Source organism: Microcebus murinus, chromosome 4 (assembly GCF_040939455.1).
Source record: "Microcebus murinus isolate Inina chromosome 4, M.murinus_Inina_mat1.0, whole genome shotgun sequence".
NCBI lineage: Eukaryota > Metazoa > Chordata > Mammalia > Primates > Cheirogaleidae > Microcebus > Microcebus murinus.
The window spans coordinates 93,305,084-93,331,443 of NC_134107.1; the positions used below are offsets into that span (position 1 = coordinate 93,305,084).

Consider the following 26,360-nt stretch of genomic DNA (forward strand, 5'->3'; position numbering starts at 1 on the left):
AATTGTCTTTTATGTCCCTTAATGAGTGCTATAAAAACAAGTGGTGAATCTAATTTTATGAATGTTGCTTTTATGACTTACCTGATAACTAGTAGTTGTTCAACACAAAGGATGCATAACTCAGTCTGGACCTACACCGGCTGCCCGCAGTAAAATAACTTGTTTAGAAGTTACCATCTTGCTCCTCTTGAAAGGTCCTGGGGTTCCATTGTCCCCTCCTCAACTGGGCACTCTGGTTGAGGATGAGGCTTAGGCTCCTCACTCTGGGGCACTAAGAAGGGTCACCTGGCCTGCTGGTCCAGATGGCCAAGAGCTTGCATCTCAGAATTGGCTCTTTTCTTTTTGTTTGTTTGTTTTTTCTTAAGAGACAAAGGGTCTTGCTCTGTTGCCCAGGCTGTAATGTAGGGCATCATCATGGCTCACTGCAACCTCAAACTCCGGGGCTCAAGCAATCCTCTTGTCTAGCCTCCTGAGCAGCCTGGATTACAGGCATGTACCCCCATGCCTGGCTAATTTTTACATTTTTACACTATGTTGCTCAGGCTGGTCTTGAAACCCTGGCCTCAAACGATCCTCCTCCCTCAGCCTCCCAAAGTGCTAGGATTACAGGCATGAGCCGCTGTGCCCTGCACTCAGAATTGGCTCTTACCCAGAAAGGCAAGGGAAAGATACGGTGTCTCTCTGGTGGAGGGTATTGATTCAACCTAGAGGTTGCCCGGTGTGCTACAGAAGAAAATAGAAACTAAGAGAAAGAGTCCACTTATCTTTACCCTACATGAGAGACAGAGAGCTTAAAAAAAAAAAAAGAAGAAGAAGAAGAAAAGAAGAAGTAGAAGCAGCAGCAGCAACTTAGGTTAGACATTGGTGAGAACTTCCAAAGCTAAAAAGATGTTCCTAGGAGAGACTGATGAGTGTCCATCTCTAGAGCTGCTTCTGTTGTAGGTGGGCACACACACATGCCCTTATCTTTTTACAGTGTTTTGTCATTTTTTTATGCTTTGAAAGTTTAATTTGAATTATTTTGTGGTTACAAATCTTTTTTTTTTTTTTTTCTAAGCCAGAGTCTCGCTTTGTTGGCCAGGCTAGAGTGAGTGCCATGGCATCAGGCTAGCTCACAGCAACCTCAATCTCCTGGGCTCAAGCGATCCTCCTGCCTCAGCCTCCCAAGTAGCTGGGACTACAGGCATGCGCCACCATGCCCGGCTAATTTTTTCTATATATATTAGTTGGGAAATTAATTTCTTTCTATTTATAGTAGAGACGGGGTCTCACTCTTGCTCAGGCTGGTTTCAAACTCCTGACGTCGAGCAATCCACCCGCCTCGGCCTCCCAGAGTGCTAGGATTACCACCGGCGCCTGGCCTGTGGTTACAAATCTTAAAAGTAGTAGATATTAGCTGTAAGATTCCAGCATTATCTATGAATACTTCTTAAGAAAGGTTGGCTGCTCCCATCCGAGCAGTCGGAGGCAGGAGGCTGGACTCGACAGCCAGTGTGCTGCCCGTGGTGCCAGCCCAGGGAGGGAAGGGCTTCTGGTAAGGGAAGCCCTAGAACAGAGCAGCCCGGGCTGGGCTGTGGGAGCCCTGATGAAGGAGGCCGAGATAAGGTTGTGGTTTCCATTGTTACCACTTCTTCCCTCTTATCTTGAGTGAGAACAGGCCTCCAGCCCGGGGAACCTTTCCATGGGGCTGCCAGGCTGTGGGGAGAGAGACAGAGACTCTCCCACCTGCTGTTCCCTTTGCTACCCCACCCTCACACATTGCACCTGTAAAGTCTGCAGCTTTGCTCTTTGGGGTGGGCAGGGACAAATGCATAAATGTCCCTGATCTGGGTGCTGATTACTTCCTAGCAGAGCCAGGGGGCGTGGAGGGTGGGCTGGGACATTTGTCTCCCGTGATCCTAGTCTTCTCTGGTACTGGCCTTGTGCCCAGACTAGCTGGTGGGCCTTCCTCTCCCCTGTCCCACTGTCACCAGGCTATGAATTGCTGTCAGAGTCAACAGGGTCTCTGACTTGGCTCTTACCTTTGGTCAGAAGTAGGCTGCGAGACAGGGACAGAAAGAAGGACTACTGCTCTGGCTTGGCATTTGGAGCCTGATGACCGTGTGCAGGGGAACAGCCACCCCAGCTGCTCTGGGGCCCAGACTGGCAAGACTCAGTGATATCAGCCTAAAAACATCTACACTGAAGGCAGCCACAGCACACACACACATTTTTCTCGGCTTTTGGAAGGCTGGAGATGGATGGAAACAAGAGACCTCCCCTGCCAGATTCTCACTGAGTTGGCATGTCACTCAATGACCCCCTCTGCCCTATTATTTTCAGAGGAACCAAGATAGCTTGCCACTCATCGATTCAACATTTCTTGCATATCTACTATGTGCTCAAGTGCTGGATTTAGAAAGATGACTAAACCCAGTCTCTCGATTCAAGGAACTCAAGAGTTGTAGGGAAGACAGACACATAAACGGGTAATTACGATGCAGGAGGCCGAGTGCAGGGATGGAGACATTTGTACACGGGATATTGTTGGACCCCAGAGGAAGGGTACACAGTGGGCACCCAAGAGACAGATAAGGCTTTCTAGAGAAGACACCATCAGATTCTAAAGCAGAAGTAGAAATGAGCGAGGATGAAGGGAGGGAGGGCAGAAGAAAGGGAACCACTGTGTGTTTGGGAACGGGGGTGCTGTAGCTTAAGCGTCCTGGCTGAGAAAGAATGTGGCAGAGGGGGTGGGAGGTGTAGGCACGCCCAGGCCACAGGCATCTTGTTAGGCCGTGTTTAGGAGCCCCGATTTTATCCACCGGTGACACAGAGCTCCGGGAAGCCTTTAAGAAGGAAGTTACGAGATGAGATAAATTTCCGCGAGGCCGCGCCTGGTGGTGGCTTGCAGGGTAGATCAGAGGGAGGCGAGCTGTGTTCAGGAGCCTTTTGTGGCAATCCTGGTGGGGGATGCTGGTGGCTTGGGCCAGGCCGGTGCCTACCTGGAACGAGGAGGAAGGGGCACAAAGGGGAGTACTTAGATGACAGAGAATTAATCGTATTGGGGTGTGTAGGTGAGGGAACACAGAGGCCTTCCAGGTGATATCTGGGCACCTAGCTTGGGTGGTGACCAGGAGGGTGTTAGAGCCAGCAACTGAGATGGAGATCCAGGAAGAGGAGTGGGTTTGAGAGGCTTGGACTCGTTGAATATAAGATGCCTGCAGGGGGCAGTTGGATCTATGGATTTTGCACTCAGAAGAGAAGTCCAGGCCAGAGGCCTCTGAGTTACTGGCTTCATGGTGGTCACTGAGACCATGAGAATAGAGTCCACCTGGGGCAGATGGTGGGGCACGAAGCCTTCTGGGTCAAGGGCAGAACGTAGCAGGGTGGAGAGTGGGGGCAAAGACCCTGCTCAGCAGAGAAGGGCCTCCTCCAGCCAGCTCCTTAGGCCCCCTGGAGGGAGAGGAAGGCAGGAAGCCTGGGAGCTCACAGGTGCAGAGGGCTTCTCACTGAAGGAGCCTTCTCCGGCATGGCCTGGTGCAGACATTCCTGCAGACAGACGGGGCTCTCCGGGGTGAGGAGCCCCCTCCCAGCCTAGCTCCTGGCATCCTCAAATCCCAGGGCTCTCCCTGGAACAGGGCTCTGGCCCTGGAGAAGAAGAGAAGAGGTTGACAGGCTCAGGAACAATGTCAGAACCAGTGAGGCCTTAAGGAATTGCAGGTCTACCCTCCTGCTTCCAGGGGGATTGGATGGTCAGTCCTCCACGTTGTTCTTAGAAAGTTCTTAGAGAAGGACCTGCCCTGCTACAATGGACCTTCCTGAAAGCCCAGGTGAACCCTTTTTGTTGGTCCTGTTGCCCCAGATACAACCCCTTTGCATGTGTGTCTCTTTCTGAGGTTTGTTTTACGCTTGGTTCTGTCTCATTGTGGAGGGAGTCCAAGCACCCTGATTCCTTCCAAAGGAAGCAGAAAACTGGGCCCCTGGGCCCTGCTCCATTTGGGCCTTATGTGCCCTGAAACCCCTCTTCCACTTCACCTCTCCCAGGCTGACCCCAAAACGAACACTCCACTTGGGGTGTGTGTGCTCTCCCTCTATACCTCCCCTCCAGTGGCTTGGCACTTTGGGACCAGCTGCCAAAGTGATTGACATAAAGCCAATCTATAAATAAAGTCTTTTTCTTTACTCATAAAGACTTTGTGGTTGAGTTTGCCTTCAAGGTCAAGATCAGACCTTTCTAAATAAACACATATCAAAGGATCATTAGCAAGGCAGCACTGTTAAATTGAGATATTAACTTCTGTCAACTGCTTGTTTCTTTTTTGTTCTGTAACTCATGACTGCAGTAGGTTTTTATTATTTTGTCCTTAGGCAGTAGCATCTGGCTTCTGTAGAGACTGTAAAAATTAAAAAGCAACACAAATCATTGCGAGAGAAAAGCAGTAAATTCAATGATAAGAATTTAAAATTAAAATGTTTCAGCGCTTTTATATTCTGCAAAACATGAAATGAGTGAGTTTGTTGCCTGTTGCCATAAACCCTACCCAGCTAATCGTCCACTTGAATTTTTTCCTGCCTTCTTCGCTCATCACCATCAATTCTGTCTTGGCACGAGGCAAGACATAAAGTGAGAGCTGTGCGTGTGTGTGGGTGTGTGGGCGCGCACGCGTGTGAGTGCCTGCACGTGTGCATACGTGTGCGTGTGGGTGTGTGTGTGCGTGTGCATCGTGTTCCCACAACAGGGTGGGGAAGGAAGCATTTTTGACCAGCGCATTCCCATGGATCAGAATTCCCTTTTTCATAGCCCTTTCTAGTTAAACACAAAAACAGAAAAAACAAAGCGAAAAACAAACAAAACAGAACACTGCATGCAGGTCACGAGCATGAGCATCAGCAGCAACTTGTAACATCCAAGTTAAATTCCAAAAAGGAATTTTGTGAGCAGGTGTGCGATGCTGTTAGGGGTGTGTGCTGTGTATGTGCAGGGTCCGAGCAGGTGGCCGGCTTGTCCCCATGGCAGAGGTGCCGGGCCTTTGGGTGCAGAGCCGGGCGGTGGCGTGGAGCAGCACCCGAGGCTCTTTATTCCAGCCAGAAGATTTAGGGTTTCTGTGTTGGGGTCATTCATTCTTACTGCAACATCCAGTTGTGACGCTGGGCCCGGCTATGTCCTGGGCTACGGGGGAGATAAAAGTAGATTGTTTGTCTTCTCTGTTCTGAGGGAACTGTGGCTTTAAAAGGGGAAAAAAAAAAAAGACATGCTCCCTGTTAAACAGTCAGAGGACAATTTAAGGCAAATGTGGGGAAGAACGTGACAGCATCGTGCAAGCCGCCCTCGGAGGTGCGGGGCGCATGTGGCTGTCAGGGTGGAGTGGGGCTAGTTCAAGGAGAGCTGGGCGGCCCCACATTGCCGTGAGCCTGGGGCCCTGGAGAGCCCGGGGTGAGACCGTCAGGGTGAGCTCACCCCCGTGTCCAAACAAGGCCGCGGGGCCGGGAGAGCGAGGGGGGACCCTGCAGGTCCCTTCATGTCGCCTGTCCCGGTTTGACTGCTGGACCCACAGGCATGAGGCCGGAGCTCTTTGTCCCAGACGAACTTCTCCGGCCCGGGGAGAGGTGAGAAAGGGAGCCGGTCCTTGGCCTCCGTCAAAGGGAATGAAGGATAGTGTGAAGATTAGGGGACGGAGGGGTCGAGTTAAGAGGGTATGACTAATACGGCCGGTCATTCAGATAGGAGAGCACATTGTTCTCTGGCCCAGATGGTCCTTGGAATAAATCAGCTCAGGCAGAAGCGGGCTTCCAGTACAAGGAAGTCGGAGCGACTGCCTGCCTGCTGTTCTACAATGACGCAGCCCAGGCCCCTGGCCCTGAATAGCGGCCATTCAGCCCGCCACGGTGGGTATTGGGACGCGGACGGCGTGTGCACACGCACGCATGTGAGTGTGTGTGAATGCGTCGCGTTCCGGCCTCCGAGTCTCACCGAGGAGTGGATGGGTGTGTAAGCCGGGGGGCACGGGCAGAGGGAGGCTTTTTGCCTTGGAGCCCGATCCTTTCTCAGCTTTAGGCTCCAACTCTGAGAGTTTTGTAAATACTGTAGTCATCGGAAGCCCTCCCAGGGCAGGGTCTGCGTCATCAGCGGATCCCCAGACCCCACCCAGTGCAGGGGCTGGTTCTTAGGAGGGGCCTAATAGATGTAAGTGGAGGAAAGTTCTAGCAACATCCTTATTTTTCTCTATTGCCTTGTGGTAACATCCACCCCTCCCCCAATTAATTAATTGATTGATTAATTTGTACGTAAATAGATATCCTCACGTGGCTCCCATCTGGGCTTGGTTATGAGGACTGAATGAGCTGGGGAAGGGACAGTCACCACAGCGTGGGGTCTAGGGCCGTGCAGGTCCTTTGTACTCGGGACACTCTGCAGATCATCGAGCTCTGAAGCAGGACTGTGCGTCGTAAAGATTTCCAGGTAGATGTCTTCCCCGGATTTTCCCTGGTTGGAGATTTGCCAGCATACACAGGACGTGGAATATATGTGAGCATCACACCCTGTGTGGCAGTTCTTCTAGCTCAGAGGCCGATGTGCTACACAACATCTGCCCTCTGCCCTCTGCCCTCTGACCCCACCGCGCCCACTGAGAGGCCGTACTGTGTCCTTTTCCTTTGCAGAACCCATTTCGGTTCCTCGGGAGGGTAGGGAGCAGCCAGGCAGCATTAGCACTGCGTGAGTGGGAATCATCAAACAGGTACTCCCCGGAGAGACTTTCCTTCCTATGAAGATGTTAATTAATATGAAGGCTCCGTCCCTGCATGCCGAGGCAGCCTCTCTGTGCAGTCTGCGTGCGACTGCTCACCCAGCCCGGCCTACGTCGCGTCTCGGGGGTCTTCTTCCTTCGTTTGAGGAGTGAACTCCTTTGGAGGACCAAGCCAGATCCTGCCTGTGCAGAGATTGCATCAGTTGCCACGTCTTACAATGTAAAATTAAGTGCATATTACGCAGACGACAGTGGAGGTAGGCAAAGACACCTGAGGCCTAGATGCAGCTGAAAATGTTAGAAAATGTTGCGGGGATTCTCTCTCTCGGCATCCTGGTTTTCCACCTCCCCCGTAAGGTGTGTCGGGAGACTCAAGACTCAGGATGCCAAAGTCCCAGCGTTGGGTGATTTGGGGGCTGTTTCTCTCCCACTCAAATTTGAGATCTCGAACAGTCCTCAGGGCCGTTTCTTGAGAATGACACAAGGGGAGGAAGGAAAGGAGAAGGGGGCAGGTGCACTGTATGTCCTGGGAGCGTTTGGAGAATGGAGGAGCCGAGGGAATAAAGGATGGGTACGTGTTCCAAGGAGAACTGTGTTACAAAGAATAGTTCGGTGATCACACGGTCTCCATGTAGGGTTGACTCTGCTGTTCCCTGCAGAGAAAATACCAGTGAAGCTGATGAGTCCTGCGTGAGGGGTATTGCAGAACCATTCTTGATATAAGTGTCTCTGGAATGACAGGGTCTTTTATTCTTGCCATTCCCACTGATCTTAGAGGCTCTGAAAACTTCACAGAACTTCCATCTGGGCTCATATGGGAACGTTTTTAAGGTTCTTCAAATCTACTCCTTTCAATGACCTTTGCCCAAACCTTCCAAACCCATAGTTACTCCAATCTGAATGAATAGAAAGTGCCACCTGTGTTGTCTAATTCTCAGTGGCCTCTTGTAGTAGCCTGAAAGTCTCCAACACCCCCCCACCCCTCAAGGAAAGTTAGGAAAGAGGCATAAGATGATTGTATAAGCACTGTTTACCTGCCTCGTTTTTAAGTGTTCTTTGAACTTGAGAGGTGGATGGATGGGGAAGTAGGAGTGAGCCAAGAGTCTGGGCAGAGGAGGGGAGCTGAATGGGAATGGCCCTCACTGGGAATCCTTTGCCCTGGGGCCACCTGCATTGTCACATTTGCTTTCAGGGACACCTGCTCTGTGTTTACTGCTGACAGGTCATCTCTAGATCCACAAGAACCGGGGTCTTTGGCCAGAGCAGAGAGCAACTCACATCTGACAAAGACCTGTTCAACTCTTTAAAAAAAAAACAAATCAGTCTTTATTTTCCTAGCAGGGTGGTGTTGGAGCTCACAATTTCTGTGTATGTTAGGGACGTGACTTTTGGCATTTCCATTGGCAGCCCTATTTTAGGGGATTCCCATCTGCTATGCAGATCGAACCTCAGAACAGTGTGTCATACATACCTCCAACTGAGGAGGGGGGAGAACCGAACAAGAGTGTGATTTGGGGGGAGCCCATTGCCTGGGTGTAGAGGGTTCTGGCTGGGAGGACAAACCAAGCCCATGAAACCCTGTGCACTGTTCTTGATGGCTATAAATGTGAGTGTAAACCCAACAGACACAGGAATACAGGGGCTCAGACACCTGCAATTCACAGGGAATCTGGGCTGGGGGGTGGGTGGCTGGGGAGGGTAAGAAGGGGTGTTTATTTGAGGTTGGTAAGAGTCAAATACCAATGACTTGGGCTCTGGAAATTATGACTTTCCAGAGACTCTGGCTCAAGCCCACACAGGTATTAATTGGTTAATTTTTTAATGTATTCATGTGTATATTAACCCATTCAGTAAATATATACTGAACACCCATAATGTACCCAGTAGTGTATCAGGCTCTGGAAATACAGTGGTGAGCAAAATGGAGTCCCTGTCCTCATGGGTCTCACGCTTCCTGGGAAGGCAGATAAGAAAGTCAACAAGTCACATAGAGGATAAATGTTGTTGTACTGGGAGCCTAGGATGTTATAAGAGCACACATGAGGGACCTTCCGCTTGGACAGAGTTGGGGAGGCTTCCTGGAGGTGGTGTCATCTAAGCTGTCACCTGAAGGACAAGAAGTCAAGTCCAGGTGGAGGTATGGGGAGAAAGGGAAGAGTGCTGAGAGTCGGCATGGGCCAGTGTCCACACAAGTTCACAGACCTGGGGGTTGGGAGCGGAGAGGAGGGCTGAGTCCTGAGGTTGGAGGGTAAATGGGCATTGAATGGTGAAAGATCCCTGAAAACCATTTTAAGTCATTTTGCCTTTGTCTGGGGACAATAGGGAGCCACTAAAGGATCTTTCACTTAGGAGAGTGACGTCAGATTAGTAGAAAAGTTACTTTGACTGCACGGTTGTGATTGGATTGAGGGCTTTAGACTAAAGGCAGGGAGATGAGTTAGGATGATATTGACATCCTCTGGGCAGGAAATTACTGTAGTTTGAACCTGTGTCATTGAAGTGGGGGTGGTTTAAAAAAACGGGCAAAAAGATACTAGAAGATCTAAAGAAATTGGATAATCGACCTGTTATGAGAGGTGAGAGAGGAATGTAGGACGATGCCCCCTTTTCTTCCTTTGGTAATCGGGTGATGGTGAAGTTCTTTACTGAAATGGGAAACAGAGGAGAAACAGCTCCTTTGCTGTCATTGGAGGAATAATGAGCAGTTGAATGTTCCATAGTTAGGCATAGTGACATCCAAAGGTTGGGGGACAGGGGTACCCAGGAGCCATTTGGGTATACATTTGGTGTGTCTGGAATTCAGAAGAGAGAGACTCACCGGACAGGTGGATTTTGGAGTCATCAGCATATAAATGATCGTTGAAGCCCTAAAAGTGGGTGAGTTTACACAGCAAGAGTGTATTGAATGACAGGAGAGCTCGGAATAGAATCCACAGGAAACCCAACGTATTCTGCCCCTCTAGAACAATCCTGAGCCATGATGGAGAGTCAGGAGTCCCTGGAAGAAACAGGAGGGAGGCGAGGACAGTGTGGTGTCATGGAAGCTAAAGGAAGAAGTTTCAAGAAGGAAAAAGTGAGCTTTAAAAGCTGCTGAGAAGCTGCCTAAGAGGAAGACTAGAAAATGTCTGTTGGATTTAGTGACATGGGAGTCATTGTTGATCAAAGGGGAACAGCTTTGGTCTTAGTGGAATGGTGGAAGCAGGAGTGAGATTACCGTGGGCAGAGGAAATAATGAGCACGTGGGAGGCAGAGGCAGTAGGTGTAGACAGCTCTGGGAGTGGGGAGAGGATCAGTTGGACTGACCGAAGGTCAGGGTGTGGCAGACTGGGTGCAATGGAAGGGTAACGGACAGGGAGTTCAGGAGTTGACCAGGAGTCAGTGGGTAGTTGGACCAGGGGCCTTCAAGTGTAGACTAAATGAGAAAGAAGGGAAGGAAAGGTAAGGTAGGGAGATGTTAGAAGATCAAAGAGCAGTCCTGGTGGGAGTAACTGGATGGGAGAACTTGAAGGATGAGAAGGAGGTTTGCATTTAACACTTCAGAGGCACAACTCTTCTGGAGATGAAAGGCATGGGGTGTTCTCTATGAGCACCTCCTGGAGAGGGCCTAAGGGCAGTTCATGGTACCTGTCTTAGTCCATTTGTGCTGCCATGACAGCATACCTGAGAATGGGTAATATATAAAGAACAGAAATTTGTTTCCTCGCAGTTCTGGAGGCTGGGAAGTCCAGGATCAAGGCGCCAGCGTCTGGTGAGGGCCTTCTTGCTGCATCATCTCATGGTGGAAGGCAAGAAGGGGGGAGAGAGAGAGAACACACAAGAGAGAGCTAAACTTGTCTTTATTTTATAAGGAACCCACTTCTGAGAGAACGGCATTAATCCCCTTGTGAGGGTAGAGCCCCCATGACCCCAACGCTTCTCATTATGCCCAGCACCACTGCATTGGGGATCAAATTTCTAACACATGAACTTTAGGGACACATTGAAACCATATCAGTACCTGAGTTAAAACACCATAGCCCACTGGCTTACATACCTGCACCACACACCACACACCCCTCACCCAGCCCACTGGATCCTTGTTCTAAACCATTCTCAATCCATTTCTCAACCCCGTACCATGTGTCACTGTGGCAGATACTTTTCATATATTATCTCTGATCCCCCCAGCAACCTTGTTTGGTGGGTATTACAGCTCTAATCCAGAGGAGGAAACTATGACCCAGAGATAGTAGGTAATTTGTATTCCATTATGTAGCTAGAAAATAAATGTAGAGCCAGAATTTGAATCCAGGTTTGGTCTTGCTTGAAAGCCAGGCTCTTTGCTCTGCACCTCGCAGACTGCAAGCTGCCTGGGGGTTAAGGAATGTTTTCTTAGCATCGTACCCTCAGGGTTTGATGCCTGCACAGAATTGGAACTCAGGAAATGCAGAGCGAGTAACTGAGTGAGAGGTATTAAAGCAGCTCCCCCATGCTGTCTGCCAGGAGAAATAGAGGGAAATGAGGATCATTGGAAGGAAGAAGGGAGGAACAGGGAGATTTGGCAATCAAGTGATGCTGGTCTTGGATGGGAGGAACAAAGAAAGCTATCTCTCCCAACAGCAGTTGATGGCCAGGGTGCTGGGCAGCCTGACCGTTGGCATGAGAGCACCAGCTTTAGGGTCTCCTTCTGCTCTGGGGCCAACCCCAGGCTCCAGTCCTGGCAGGGAACAGCCCGGAAACTCCAGAGAAGGCACTGAAAGGGGAGGTACCTAGGAAACAAAACCTACAGGAGGAAAGAAGAACCCCAAACCACTAAGTGACATTTCACTTTGCATTTCCTTTTTAGTGTCAGCATCTGAGACTGGGGTTTCTTTCCAGACTGTCCTTCAGAATGTCAGGGGCGGGTGTCTGAGCATGCACGGGTGTGGGAGGGGAGGACCACGTTGCCCACCAGTTGTCCGATGAGCATTGCACCACCTAATGTGGCTCGATGCCCAGGCAGGAGCCCGCCAGACACTCCATCTCCTTCCCATGGAACAGATTTAGTGACTCAGGAGGGCAACCTGCTGGGGAGGAGGGTAGTTCCAGATTTGGAGGTAATGGGAAGGGCTGGTGGACAGTGTGGTCTCTTGTTTTATTTTTTCTTGGCCATAATCAGATTTCTCTCCCACCCTGTCTGCATAGAATAGCAAAAAGGACAGTTTCCTCCTTCCAGGCTTTAAAAACCATTGCCGCCTGGTGCGGTGGCTCACACCTGTAATCCCAGCACATTGGGAGTCTGTGGCTGGAGGATCGCTTGAGGCCAGGAGCTCGAGGTTGCAGTGAGCTATGATCACACCACTGCACTCTAGCCTGGGCAACAGAGTGAGAAAGATTCTGTCTCAAAACAAAGAAAATTTTAAAAATTAGAAAAACATAAAAAGCCATCACATGCCACATAAAAAGCCACCAGGCCTCTCTGGCCCCTCTCCCGGCTTGCCTACTCAGCAGGCCTATAATTTCCTGTCCTCTGGCCCACCGTTATTGCTACCAGCCTCTCCTCTCAGTGTGGATGGGGAGGAGACCTGGTGAACCCACTGGACTCCTCCAAGGACAGCAGTAGGCAGGATTCACATGCAGTGGCTGGGGCAGGGCCATCCCTGACGTCCACAGGAAAGTCCTGGGGCCCAGGAAGGCAGTGGCCCGTTACCCCCAGGGTCCCCAAATTAGCTGTCCCCTACCTGTGTGCACACACCCACTGTCTACCTCCCAGGCACCCCATGCTGCAGGGACCGTGGGCTCAGTCGATGGGGGAGGATGCTGAGCCGATGGAGCCCCTTCAGACGGTAGGATCACAGAGCGACCTTGAAGTCCAGAGAGATCAAATTCATTTGCTTTGTCCTTCATCCACCTGTCTGTTCTACTCTCCATCCAGTAAATATTCACTGGACACCTGTCAGGGCCAAGAGATGCTGCCGTGCACAGGAGAAGTGAGGGGGCTGCTCTCGTGCAGCTTTCATTCTGGTGGGTGGAGGGAGACAGCAAACCTCACACTTAAGCTCACTGAGTCTCCTGGGTGTCGGAGCCGACGACCCAGGCTGGCCCCCCTGCAGGACCCCAGCTCCCTGCTTCCTGGGAGGCTGAGGATGCAGTTCTGTCCTCCCTTGCAGATGAAAAAGTTTGAAGGAACAAAACTAAGTTTTGGTCTGGATAATTCCAGGCAGCACAAGGGTTGAAAGTGAACAGTTAACTTCAGACTAGGGATTCATTTTCTATGTTTTAACTTTGGTAAAATATATATAATGTAAAAATTGTCATTTTTAAAGCATATAGTTCAGTGACATTAAATACAGTCAGTCACATTGTTGCACAACTGTCAACATGCTCTATTCTCTAGAACTCTTTTATCATCCTGTAAAACTGAATCTCTGCACCCATTAAACACTAACTCCCACTCCCCTTCCCCCTAGTCCCTAGACAAGGGATTCTTAACCTTTCTGCGCCATGGTCTCCTTGGGCAGTCTGGTGAAGCCTCTGAGTCCTTCCTCAGAATAATGTCTATAAATGCATAAAGTAAAATACATAGGATTAGGACAGAAACTTGAAATACAGATATCAAAATATTTTTTAAAAAGCCGTATAGCAATATGTGCGATTCTTTGTTATCTCATTAACTGACAAGAGCAAGCTGTGGTTGAATACCCACCATATTTTCGCAGGAGTGGTTTGCATAAGTGATATTTTGAGATAATTGCAACATTTCCAATGTAGTGTGAAAATTTCTGCAGTATCTGTCAGTGACCAAGTAGTTACCAGTATCGCTGATACGACTGGTTTGTTGCTTATATTCCCGGTCAAAGGAGCTGCTGAATTTCAGTTGGAGGTTGGTGAAAATAAAGATGTCATTTTTCCCCCCCTCCAAGTTCACTGACCTCCTGTATTTTATCCCTGGACAGCTTGGGGGTTCCGTGGGCTCCAGTTTGAGAAGCCTTGCCTAGACAAGAGTTTGCTCCCCCCTTTTGTACCTGGAGGGGCAGTGTGTGGGGCTGGGGGCGTGCTGATGAGGGCAGGGCATCACGAGCCCAGCCAACGGGAAAGGTGCCCCCCTCTCCCGGGCCGCCAGCCTGCTGTCTGAGGTGGGTGGGGCCAGTGCCCCCTAGAAGCGTGCCTTCTGGCAGATTCCCCCGCCCCCTTCCACCCCCTTGTCCAAGGGCTCAATGCAGAAGGGAGCCATATGGTCATTTGTGGACACATTTTCCCCTAGTACAGTATCTTCCTGGTGTGAACACAGGGCCCGGCAGCCGCCCTGGTGTCAGCTGTCCCTCCCCTCCCCCAGTGCCCCCACCCCTGCAGCCAGCCCAGAGAGGAGCATGTTGTGGGGGGCGGGCTCACTGAGTCGGGGAGCCCTGCAGAGTCGGGGTGAGTGAGGAGTCTTTCAGTCACACACACACACACACACACACACACACACACACACACACAGAAAACTGTTGAAGTGAAGTCAAATGTCTCAAAGTCAGATCCCTTTTTAGTATGAATTTGCTGTGTCTCATTCTGAGCACTAATTCCAATTTAATTGCAAGTGGCCTGAAGCCTCTTCAATAGGAGTAACAAATGGTTTGATTTTGTAAACTTCATCAGACTGCATTTTAAATGCGACACAGTAGCCCAACTCGAATGCCAATGAAGCACTGGAGTAGCTCTCTGTTTACTAATTATCCGTTTTTACTCCAAGCCACGCTGGCTGGCTTGTCTGATTAAATCGGATTTGTGGGATAGAGAACAGCTAGCAGAGTTTTCTCTATAGTAAACGAGATTGAAACTATGGGCCGCCTGGCTGCACACTGTAAATTATATTTCCTTTTAAAGGGGACGTGTCTCTTTTATTTCTCTGTCATCCCTCCTGCATATTAAACTTTACGGTACAGAAATGTACCCGGCTGCTTCTAAATCCAGCCTCTCGCCCTCCACCTGGTAGCCAACTCACTTCCGAGCTCCCCATCTCCCTCTCTGGAGAACTGGAAAGGAAACTGGTAGCCACATGCTCCCCCTTACCCTCCTGCTTCTTTCTTTTTTTAACCTTTTTCTTTTCCTCCCCTATATTCTGGGGTTGAGTTTTCATTATTCCCTTATTTTAAACAGTACCTGTGAGGATATGGATTCCTAGAAACCATACTGAGTTGGCTAAAAGAGAGTTCTAGCAACAGAAAGTAGTGGGACCCAACACGGACTGGCTTTTAGCCTTTCAGAAAGACATTTCTATGGGTGGTGTTGGGCTGGGGCAGGCAAGGCTTTGGGCATGAATTGGTAATGACAGTTTGAACAGTGAACAGAAAAAAAGGATACATTTTTGAAAAACTGAATTTGTTCTTTTGGCCCACCTGGCATGAGATCTTTACCTCTGAACGGAGGAAAATCAGGATCATCTGATTTCTACTTGTGGTCCAGCAGAGAAGGCCACGGTGCAGATACTGGGGAGGGGAAGGTTAAGGGTTCAGCCCTCCCAGTTGAAGCCCAGGTTAGAGTAGCTTGGTGTATCCTCTCCCCATGCCCTGGCTGGTTCTGGGGTCTGGCCCAGAGCTCTTGGGCTCGCTGAATTGCTTATTCCTCTGTCCCTAGGAGAGCAAAGCAGCCTCTGCCCTTGGTCCTTCCTGCTCTCTGCGTGCACACACAGGTGCACGCGTGCACACGCATGCACACACACATGCATGCACGATAAGTACATGAAATCAATGCAAGGAGCCCTGAAAGAGGTGTAATCAGACCGTGCTGAAACTCTGCTGTTGCTAGGACTTTCACTCCACAAGCTCGACCTGCCCTGCTCTTGCTCTTGGTGTCTATCTCTGTGCCAGGAGCTTTTTACATTTTAATTTGCTTTTGAATGTCCTGCAAAATTAACAGGATCCGCACTTTCCCCTCTTTGGCCATTGTGTGTGGTACAGTAGGGAAGGCCTCGTGGTGCCTGATAGCCGGTTACCGTGGGAATGAATGGCCGCCACGCTCTCAGGCCCACAGCCCTCCTTTTAATTGTTGACAGTAAAAAGCATTTAAATGCTGCTTAATTTGTAATCATCTTCTGGGGGGGAAAGGAGAGAAGCCATTAAAATGTCAGTAAAATGAATACATCCTCTCTTTTTTTGTTGTTTTGTTTATTTATACGGGGTAGTTTTTCTTTTCATTGCCCAGTGTTTGTGAGACATTTAAATGGCTCTGAAACAATCCGTATTTCGTTTTATTTTGAATTTCTGTCTCACCCAACTGGCCTGCTCCCCTGCCCACTCCATTCTGCCTCTCTGGGCCTTTGTCTTGCCTTGGTCTCTCCTCTCTGTCCCCTCTTCTGTCTGGGCCGCCACCTCCCCATCTCAGGAATACATTGGTGTCTACTGGAAATTTTACATATGAGCCCAGTTGAGTTTTTTGTTTGCTTTTTCCCAAATATCTCACTCCTAGGCCCTAGTTTCTCTCCAGGGGCCTCAGGATGACTCGGGGAATGCCCGGACCTGGATAGAGTGGCTCTCTATAGCAAAGGAAGTATACGCTTGAATGCAAGGGATGAAAGACACTTGGGGAGGGACAATTTATTGAACAAATAAGAAAACTGGGTCTTATCTTCAGGTGAGAGCTCCACGCCCCCTGTTAATCTCTGGACACGCTGTTGAGAATTTAAGTGCCTACTATGTGTTGGGCGCCATGCTATAAGGAAATGAGACCACTGGCTTCAGAGCATCTGGCTCTCTGACTTGCCCTCTCTGTGGGGCTGCCCAGTGGTCTTTTCTGTCACTGGTGGCATGAGAGTCAAAGCCACTGTGCCCCCACCCCCACCCCATCAGCCCCTGTCACCTGGCACAGAGAGGCCTTAGGTACCCTCAGACCCAGCTACTCAAGAACTGCCTCTCTCATGGCCGGGCGTGGTGGCTCGCACCTGTAATCCTAGCACTCTGGGAGGCCAAGGTGGGCGGATTGCTCGAGGTCAGGAGTTCGAAACCAGCCTAAGCAAGAGCGAGACCCCTTCTCTATTATAAATAGAAACAAATTAATTGGCCAACTAATATATATAGAAAAAATTAGCCGGGCATGGTGGCGCGTGCCTGTAGTCCCAGCTACTCGGGAGGCTGAGGCAGCAGGATTGCTTGAGCCCAGGAGTTTGAGGTTGCTGTGAGCTAGGCTGACGCCACAGCACTCACTCTAGCCTGGGCAACAAAGCGAGACTCTGTCTCAAAAAAAAAAAAAAAAGAAAGAAAAAAGAACTGCCTCTCTCAGTATTTGGCCAGTTCTAGGAGGGTCCACGCAGCCAACTGGTGGGCCTTTAGAAGAAGGACCTAGCAGGTCCTCTCAAGTCTTGCTTTCTCCATCTTTCTAAAACTCCCCACCTTCCAGGGCTGCTTGAGAAAAGTTGGACCTAGATTGGCACCTAGCAGGAACTCAGTCAATGGTAGAGCCTTTCTTTGCCTTGCCAGTGACTGTCCCTCTGTCAGCCTTAGAATGTGGCTCCCAGAGAAGCCTAAAGAATCTCTTTAAGTAAAACAAGGCTGTCAAGTCAGACTTTGAAAGAGAAAACCTGAAGTCCATCTCAGTGGAAGGGAGGACCGTTCAGTCTGCCAGCATCCTCTTCAATAGGCCTAGAACCATTGAGTATTAAGAGTGGAAAGAAAACCCTTTAAGAATCATTTACTTCTCCCTTCATTTTACCAATGAGGAAACTGAGGCTCAGAGAGGTCTAGTAACTTACCCAAGAGTAAACAGTGAGTTAGCCACTGAGCAAGGCCTTCTGGCTGAAGTCTCCAGGGCTTTCCACTCGTCCGTTCCTCTTCAACGGGGAGTCTGCAGTGAAAAGCCGAGGGAAGGGGAGGGCGCAGGGACGAGATGATGATCCTGGCCTGCCCTTTCTCACACCACCCTGACTTCCCTCCACACACTTCCTTTCCCAGAAGCCTCCCAAACCAGGTGAGTTACAGGCCAGCACACTTGAGATTTTCACAGTCCTCATGGGGAACACGTGCCAGGGAGGATGGACTTAGGAAGGAACTGACTGTAGCTCTGTGTTCCTTTGCGACCCGCCTGCCCCCAAGGGAAGAAAGCAGAGAGCCCTTTGGCATCAGGAACCCAGAGAGTGAACAGGTGCCTGTCTCTGTCCCGTCAGCTGTATTCCTGCGAACAAGCAGTGCAGAGAAGCTGAGGAAGCGAGTTCCTCTCTGCATCTTGGGGTAGAAGTTGGGCACAGGGCCCTCCGGGGAGCGTGATGCCCACCTGCCCCACCCCACAGTCTGTCATTTCCCCAGACTGGCCCTACCTCACAGGCTCCTCTCTGCCCACACGGGGGCAAGTCCCGGAGAGAGGCTTCCGCGTCAGACCCCCTGGGCTGGGTAGGTTAGGCTGCCCTTCTCTCAGGGCTGCTGAAGTTGGTCAGATTTTTCCACCGAGGGCCAATTAGTTTCACAAATGGGGGCCCCCTGTGGTGCCAGGGCACATTTGTTCCGGGCCTGCGCACTGGCCGGGTCCCATTGTCCTGCCTCCCACCCCCGCGTGGGCCCATTGTCCTCACCCGCAGCGGGTGCTGCTTACCACTGATTTATACGGGCAGGCGTCCTGCGGGCTCCCGGCTTCACTGCCACAGCTGGCGGAGGTGCTTAAGGCCTCGAACCCCGTGACCTTTGCCCCAGTCCTGCTGTTGTTTTGAAAGTTACAGACCAGAGGGCTGCATACCTCTCCGGATTTACTTTCCACCCCAAACCTCCCCGCCACACACACGCTCACACTCACACACACACACACACACACACACACACACACACACACACACACTCACTCACACTCCCTTGCCCTTTCTCCCCTGCTCTTATGGTAGCTGTTTTAATTCATCTGGGAATGTCCTCAAGGGTCCAGCGACCGGACTGGAGCCAAGCCAAGAGGAAGGGGCCGCGGGCGCAGGTGGGAGGTGCCAGCAGAGTGGCTAGTCTCTGCTGATGTGGTTGCAGGCTGCTGATTCCCCAAATGAGGTTTCTAATCCTAGGATCCATTAGTTCCCCATCCGATGCGAAGTTGGGAGGAACCGAAGAGCATATTCCCATCGGTGTGGCACTGCCCGTTAGCCAGGACTTCATTTGGCATCTTGCAATCCACTTTGCCCTTGACTCCTTTTCTGCCGGAGGCCCCTGCAACCCTTGAAAAGGCCACCCCGGCGTATGAGGTGGATTGAGCATGGGGGTGGTTGTAGCCAGGCAGCAAAGCGCAGATCTGGTCCCATCTTAACCTGTTTCTTCTCTCTCTTGCAAACCAAACTTCCCTCCTCCTCCTTTTTTGGTAAACCTTCTTTCTTTTCCACCCCTTTTCTTGTCCCCTTCCCCCAGTGTCTCCCCCTCTTTGGCTCATTTGTTGGACTGATTGACAAAATTAGTAAATCCATTCATGTTACTTTTATTGTGAAGGTCTCAATAAATCCCCTATGTCCAGGGCGCACCTTAATGAGCTAGTGAGCTGACAAATTTGTTTACTGTAGCTGGAGGTGCCGAGTAATGAAATGCACTTGTGTCTGCAGCTCCTGCTAAACAAATACATGGCTTTCCCAGAGCCAGCTCTGCTAGCTGCTGCTGCCTGAGGATGCAGCCACGTTCCCCAAGAGACTGAAAGTTGTGTGTGTGTGTATTTTGAAAAATGTAATCACTCACCCATTGCTCGGTTTTAAAACAAATCTGAATATCCGCTGCCCAAACTCCTCCCCTTTTCTTATTTTTCATTGAGGACACTTCTGCTCCCTTGACCAAATGATACTGATATTCCCCCTTTCCCTTGTGGACATGGAAGGTTATATAGATGAATAAATGTCTCCCATGATTCTAAGATAAGAAAGAAAGGAAAAACAGGTAGAAAGGGCTGGATAAAGAGACCTAAAATTGACTAGGCTGAAATTGGCAATAAGTATAGATGCTAGGGGTTTTGGGCTCTTGGTTTGGTTTGGGAAGATGTAACCGACTGCCCCAGCAGTGAGTGACTCTCTGCAGGAGACAACCACCCATGCACGAGCTTGAAGCTAATTTAGTTTGAGGCAAGCCTTCCAAGATGTTTTTTCAACCTGTTCTACCCCTACTGGGAGAGAGGTCATAGGCAGGAAAAAGGGGATGGTGGGGCTTGTCTCCCACTGGGCGGCAGTTGACATTCCCAGGGGTCAGTGGGCTGACACATCCTTAAGCTGGGCTGACAGGGCCATCATTGCCCACATGGCTTCTGAGGAAGGCTGGGCGTGCAGGAGCCCATCCCAAATGATCCTGCAACTCATGCCCAAGAGGAAAACCAGACAGGAACTACAGAGGAGGCTCTTGGCCCTTTGTCCAGTAGATCCCTTGAAATGACAAAAGGGAGAGACCGCTGCAGATGTCATGGGTGGGCTTTTGTTCCTTTCTGTCTGCTCCTCGTCTCCCTCCACCACCAGCCTGCTCCACCCTCTTAAGATGCAGACAGAGCCTTTCCTTCCCCGGGGTGTGAGTCAGCCCTGTGCTCCTGGTCTCTGTCTTTGCTTTCCCCTGGCAAGAGTGCATGGTGCAGCTCTGACACCTTCTTCAGACCTGGGGGGAAGGGAGGAGAAGACAGGGCATTGGAAAGGGCGGCAGTTCAAGTGGTGGCTTGGGTTTGTGGTCACGAAGGCTGCCCATGGCAGGAGATGGTGTCTCAGAAAAGAGCGGTCCCCCTAGGATGCCAGAGGGAGCAGAAAGACATATCTGAGGGATTTGGGGGCGGGGTGGTGGGTGAGGGATGTATCTAGTTAAAATCAAGGTTTTCACACCCTCCCAAGTTTGATATTTCTTTCTGTGGGGAGAAGAAGTTGCTCAGGGCGGCAGAGGAGGCAGCTCTTCCTTTGTTGGGTGAGGTTGGGTGGGAGTGGACGTAAGAAGCCCATCGTGGTCCGTGTGCACACACGTAGCAGTCCCAGCCTGCTTACCAAAAAAAGCCGGAGTATATTTAGATCCCTCTGCTCCTTTGATTAAGAAACTGCTTATAGCGGGAGATAATAAGAGCCTTGCTCCAAGAAGGTGTAGCACCTGAACATCTTCTCCAGCTGTGTACCCCTCTGATCCTGTTCCTTCCTTTCTATTAAAGAGCTAATTGGTATGGAAATGGCACAGGTGTAAACATGAGGGTTTTTGTGTCTCATAATTTCAGACCCCGTCGTCACCTGGGTGAAATAAACACCTTAGATCTGTGTCACCCCTCCTGCCTGCTGTTCCACCCTGGCCTGGCTTTCTCCCATTTTTTGCTAAAATTAAACTTGTTTTAAATTGGGAGTCTTTCAGTCGTACCTGCCCTGCAGCCCAAACTGGCTATACTGCTGTTGGGGGTCTGGTTTGGGTCACCTTCTCCAGAGATAGAATCAATGCAGATGAAGTCCCGGATATAATATTTGCATGGGCCCTGCCCACGTAACCTAGAATCATACTCCGAGTTCATCCTTGCCACATGCATTCCCTCTTCCTAGTTCAAATTCTCTCTGGGAAGAAACTCCGGGAGTCCAGGCTGAGACTGAGCTCCTCATTCATTCTTCAGAAGAGCAGAGTAGGTGCTACTTCTTTGACCTGAGAAAATATTTTCTTGGACCAGGGCTGATTTATATATCTGATTTACATTGAAATTTACAGATTGGTAGACAACAATGCATTTCTAGGATTTACATATTCATAAACATTTGTCAGTGGCCTCCTAACTACACAGTTGGTGTTGGAAAGATCAGGCTGGTTATGAATTCTGTTTCCTAGATGAAGACATTGAGGTCAAGGACAACAGCTACTTTGCCCAGGATCACAAATCCAAGAGAGGCTGCACCCCTGGGCCAGAGCTGGGGTCTTCTGACTATTTCACTGTATCATGTAGTAAAACTGGTCCTTCTGTGGTCTGGGTCTTTGCCTCTGAGTCACAAGGCAGAGCTGAGAGATGGAGAGGGAACTAAGGAGTCCTGTCCAGCCCACCAGATGAACACAAGAGGCCCCAGTGAGATCAGATGCTTGGGTCACTTGGCATTACTAATTTCCAAAGAGAGTCTTGTTGGATGCTCTCAGGAGTGGCTTCATTTGTGGACTTTGGTCTGAGCTTTCCCCTGCCCTAGCCCTCTGTCTGTACCATGACTCCCCCATGCCCCCCTCCCCACCCTTTGGGATTGTCCCACAGCCTCCTTTTATATCCTTTAATGCAACGTGCAGTTATTGAGTGCCTACTCTATACCAGGCCCTATGCTACGTGTTGGGGTATAGAAAGATGAACAGAATAGTTTCTGCTTTGAAGGCTTATAATCTAGTAGGCACAGCTGAATGTCAAAAATGAATGCAATAAAGGGTTTTAGATGCTGGAAAAGTGAGAGCTCAGAGGAAGATGGAGGCTGGGAGATGTGAGATCAGGGTGCCACCATGGTTGTGTAACTCATCCAAGATACCCTCTCTAGGACCAGCTTCCTGAAAGCAGCAGCCCAGAGTCCATAAAACAACTTAGGCTTGTTATAGTGCAGGGCTGCCGCGATTCATGATCCAGGTTGTTCACTGCACAAGGATGCCCAGCTGAGGAGGAAATGGGGGCTGAAATGCAGCCCTCTCTTTGCTCCCCAAAAACGTATGCCCACGTGAGGGTCTGTGTCTGCCCAGGGGAAGAGAAACAATCTTCTAATTCAGACAGAGGCATTGTTTGGGCAGGCATTGGCTCTGCGATCACTTGATAGTTATAAAGCTTTTTCACATGGGTATCTCACGTGATGTTCTCGACACCCGCAAGCAACGTGGCAGATGAGGAACAAACTCGGATCCGGAGAAGTTTAATGACTTGCTCAGGGTCACAAGGCAAGTAAGTGGCAGAGCTGGGACCCTGTGCTTCTTTTGCTTCCCTTGCTGCCCATATCACATCATGCTGCCCATATGATTTCCGAAGGTCTTGTTCATCTGGTTGGAGCTCCTCTTTCTCCCCCTTGGTACGAAGCCCGACATGTCTCCGTAGCAGAGGCAGAACTCAGACGTTGAAGGGAGCGGAGTGTTTCAGTGCTGCCGGGCCCCCTTGCCCTGCCACACATCTCACTGCAGCTAATGAATTGCTAATACAATTTTCTAGATAATTTTATTTCCATAGTCCCACATTTTAATGTGTTTCCAAAAGCTAGCATTTATTTGCTTAATCTCCCAGTGTAATAGAATCTGCCCTGACTCATCATACATGCGAACAATCAGCAAGGCAGAAACGGCAGCAAATTGTTTAATAACTCAAATCTAGTCTCTAGATTTTTAACTTACATGCACCAATGGCTTTCCTTGTGTCTCATCCACTTCTCCCCCGCCCTTTCCTCTTTTTCTTTCTTTCTTTCTTTTTTTTTTTTAATACTTTTCCATCATCACAGCTGTTGGTCTCCAAGCAGAAGAATGGATTAAGTGGGTGCAGAGTCTCAGAGCCCCTGGTCTTTCCCTGTGAGCTGGGGTTAGTGGATAAGTGACCAGGGAGAGCCCCTGTGCCTGCGGCATGTCCCGGAAAAGGGAGGTGGGCCATTGTAGGGACAGTGTCACATTTCCTTTGCAGGTTGTGAACCTGTGACTTCCAGCCTGTTGGCCAGGTACAGACCCGGCCATCTGGGACTTTATGTGCAACAGTCTTCCCATTCTAGCCCAAGCCCTGGGTCCTGATTTTGGCTCTCCACCCCACCCCCTGTCCTCGCAGTCTCTTCCCTGATCTGGTCCCCACCCTTCCCCTGGTGACAGCACATATGCCGTCAGCCCTCTCCCTGCTCCCAGCCACTTGCCACTGTGTTCGTGCCCAGAGGCCCTGCCTTTAAATACAGGTTGGATCACGCTGGCACCACCCGTCTTAGTCAGTCGGGGCTGCGATGACACATAGACTGGGACTGGGTGGCTTCTAAACAACAGACATTTATTTCTCACAGTTTTGGAGGCTGGGAGATGTGAGATCAGGGTGCCGGCATGGTTGGATTCTGGTGAGGGTCCTCTTCCAGCTTGCAGACGGCTGACTTCTCACTGTGTCCTCACGTGGTGGAAGGGGCTGGCTAGCTCTCTGGGGCCTCTTTTATAAGGACACTCATCCCATTCATGAGGGTTTTGCCCTCATGACCTAATCAACTCCCAGAGGCATCACCTCCTAACACTGTCACCTTGGGGCTTAGGATTTTGACTTAGGAATTGGGGGTGAGGGGACACCAACATTGGGACCATAGCAACCCCTTGTCCTTTCATGGCACTGCATTGCCTGGAGCAGGGGGGCAGTCCGCCCTACCTAGCGTGTGTGATCCAACCCCCAGCACCTCTACAGCTTGTCTCCAGGGCAGGTAGGGCCCGGCGCTCTGTCCCTGCCTGCTCTGAAATGTGCCCGCAGCGTCTCCTTGGCCTGGCCCGTGTGCCCCGCCTTCTGGTCCTTGCTTCCCAGGTACTCGTTTCCTCAAAGCCCAGCTCAGAATCTTCTCTGGAGCCCTCTGGGAGTCACCTGGCTTATCCTCTGGATGGTTGCTGACTTGTCGGCATCCCCCACTGGTCTGGGAGCCGGTTCTCCTGCTGGGTCTCAGCAGGCTCCTGGTCACCTAGCTCAGTGCTATATGTGGTAGCAGTTTCAGTGAATCAGCTGAATGGACATGAGGTGGGCTCAGGCCATCCTGAGAAGTAGGGACGGCGCAGTGGGCAGCTTTGGGGGGCCTTGGGAAGACAGGAAGGCAGAGCGTTGCAGGGTTCCTAGCAGGGGTGCCATTCATGTTCCCTGTGACCCAGGTTCCTTGCATGCTGGGGAGCTCAGAGGATGCATGGAAGGAGAAGCCTTGGATCTTAAAGGGCATGGCTTGTCCAGGCAGCTGGCTTCATCTTACTGATTTAAGGCAGCTGTTTGAACACCTGGCCTAATCGGGGCTCTCTGTGGGATGGGGGTTAAGGGCAGGGAGGGGATCAGTGCTGGGGGCCTCAAATTAAAGCAGCAGGGGCTGCCATGCACACAATGTGGTGCAGTTGGACTCCACTCCTGTGCCGTGCTGGCCTGGTGGGGCGGGACCTCGAGGGACTCCCCGTCAGCCCTGGGGTGCTGCATCTGCCAGGCGGGCAGACCACATCCCTTGGTGTGTCCCCTCCATCAAGTGGAGCCAAGCACCCACTCGATACCTCCCAGAGAGCTTGCTGGCTCCAAGCAGCAGGTGGAAGGCCTCAAGAGAGCTGTGCCTTGTGACCCAGCCCCAGCTTCCTATCTATTCCCCGTGGCCCAGGGTTCTCAAGCCATTGCTGAATGCTCTGGTGCTCTGCACTGTCCCTGCTGGGCCTCTTCTAGGGGAAGCCCAGGGACAGATGTCTGGCCCAGAGGTAAAATTGGGCCCAGCCATGTGGTTTCTGAAATCAGACAGACCAAGGTATTTCCACATCCCAACTCTGCCTCTAACTGTGTGACCTTAGGCAGGTTATTTAATCTCTCTGTTTTCCCATTTGTCAAAGGGGGATAAGAGTGCCCGTCTTATGTAGGGTTGCAAGTTTTAAACGAGATGACAAGGTAGATGAAGCACTGAGCACAAGGCCTGTATTCCCTCCGATTCAGCCCTCCTGACTGTAGGTGGGATGGGCGTGGCTCCAGGGACCTGGACGTCAGTGTCTGCAAAGGGAGGGGACGGGGCGGGTGTGAGGGGCAGAGGAGTGGAGGGAGCAAGAGGCGGGCCGTGCCTTCCCTCGGGTCCATCCCAAAGCTGGCCGTGAGCAGGACTGGGGGGGCGAGGGCCAGACCTCCCACTTGCCGCCTCCATGTGTAGGCAGGAAAGGCAGCGAGACTCTTCCTGCCTTCCCTTCTCTTCACCCTGACTCCACACCACGCGGCCCTGGCTTCTAGCAGCCAAAGCTCTGGCCCTCCCTACACTCCGGACTGGGTTGACGTGCACCAGGCCTGTCCACCTTCCCTTCATGTGTCCCTCACATGGGGACATTCCCAGATGCCAGCACAGAGAGGCATACAAAGGAGCCTGCAGTGGGGCTGATGTATTTGGAGAAACTGAGTCCTTGATGGCGGGCAGCGAGCTGCCAGTGAGGACGCAGACGACATGGTTAGAGACTTCCTCGTGGGGCACTGCAGCCAGAAAGGTGATGGCTCCAGAGCAGCATTGGAAGGGACAGGTAACAGAGCAGCCTGTATTTGTGGGGGCCTGTGGGGTATCTATGCAGCTGACCAGCACAGGGAACAGCCAGACAGAATGGAATGAAAGTCTCATGTCACTCACTACATTAAAATCCTTCAACAATTGCCCATTGGGCTTAGGATGAAACCTACAGATATTGACATGGTTTTGAAGACCCCACATGACCTGGTCCCTGCCTGCCTTCCTCTTGGCCTCCCCAGCCACGCAGTGCCATTCCTCTGTCTGATGCCCCCACCCGCCACATTTCTTTCCAGCCCAAAGTGTTGGCGGACACTCTTCTGCCTTCTGGATGCCCCCTTTGATGATGAGAGCAGGGACTTTGTTCTGTCTCCCATGGCTACATCCCCAGTGCCAAAAGGAGAGTCCTACTAGTAGTAAATATCAGGTAATATTTGTTGAATGCATGGATCCTTCAGATTCGAGCTGCAGTGAATGGAGAAGTGGTTAAAAGAATAGCGTCCGTAGCTGGCCTCGGGAGAGGATGAAAATCCAGGCTGCCTGGGTAGGAATCCTAGCTCTGCCACTTATGAATTCCGTGAACTTTGCACAAGTTA

General features: G+C 50.8%; 1 protein-coding gene across 2 annotated transcripts in view; it reads left to right on the forward strand.

The window, feature by feature from the left end:
* Positions 1-26,360, forward strand: part of ZBTB16 (zinc finger and BTB domain containing 16) — a 182,372-nt gene that overhangs the window by 143,034 nt on the left and 12,978 nt on the right. The gene's annotated exons all lie outside the window — the stretch shown is intronic.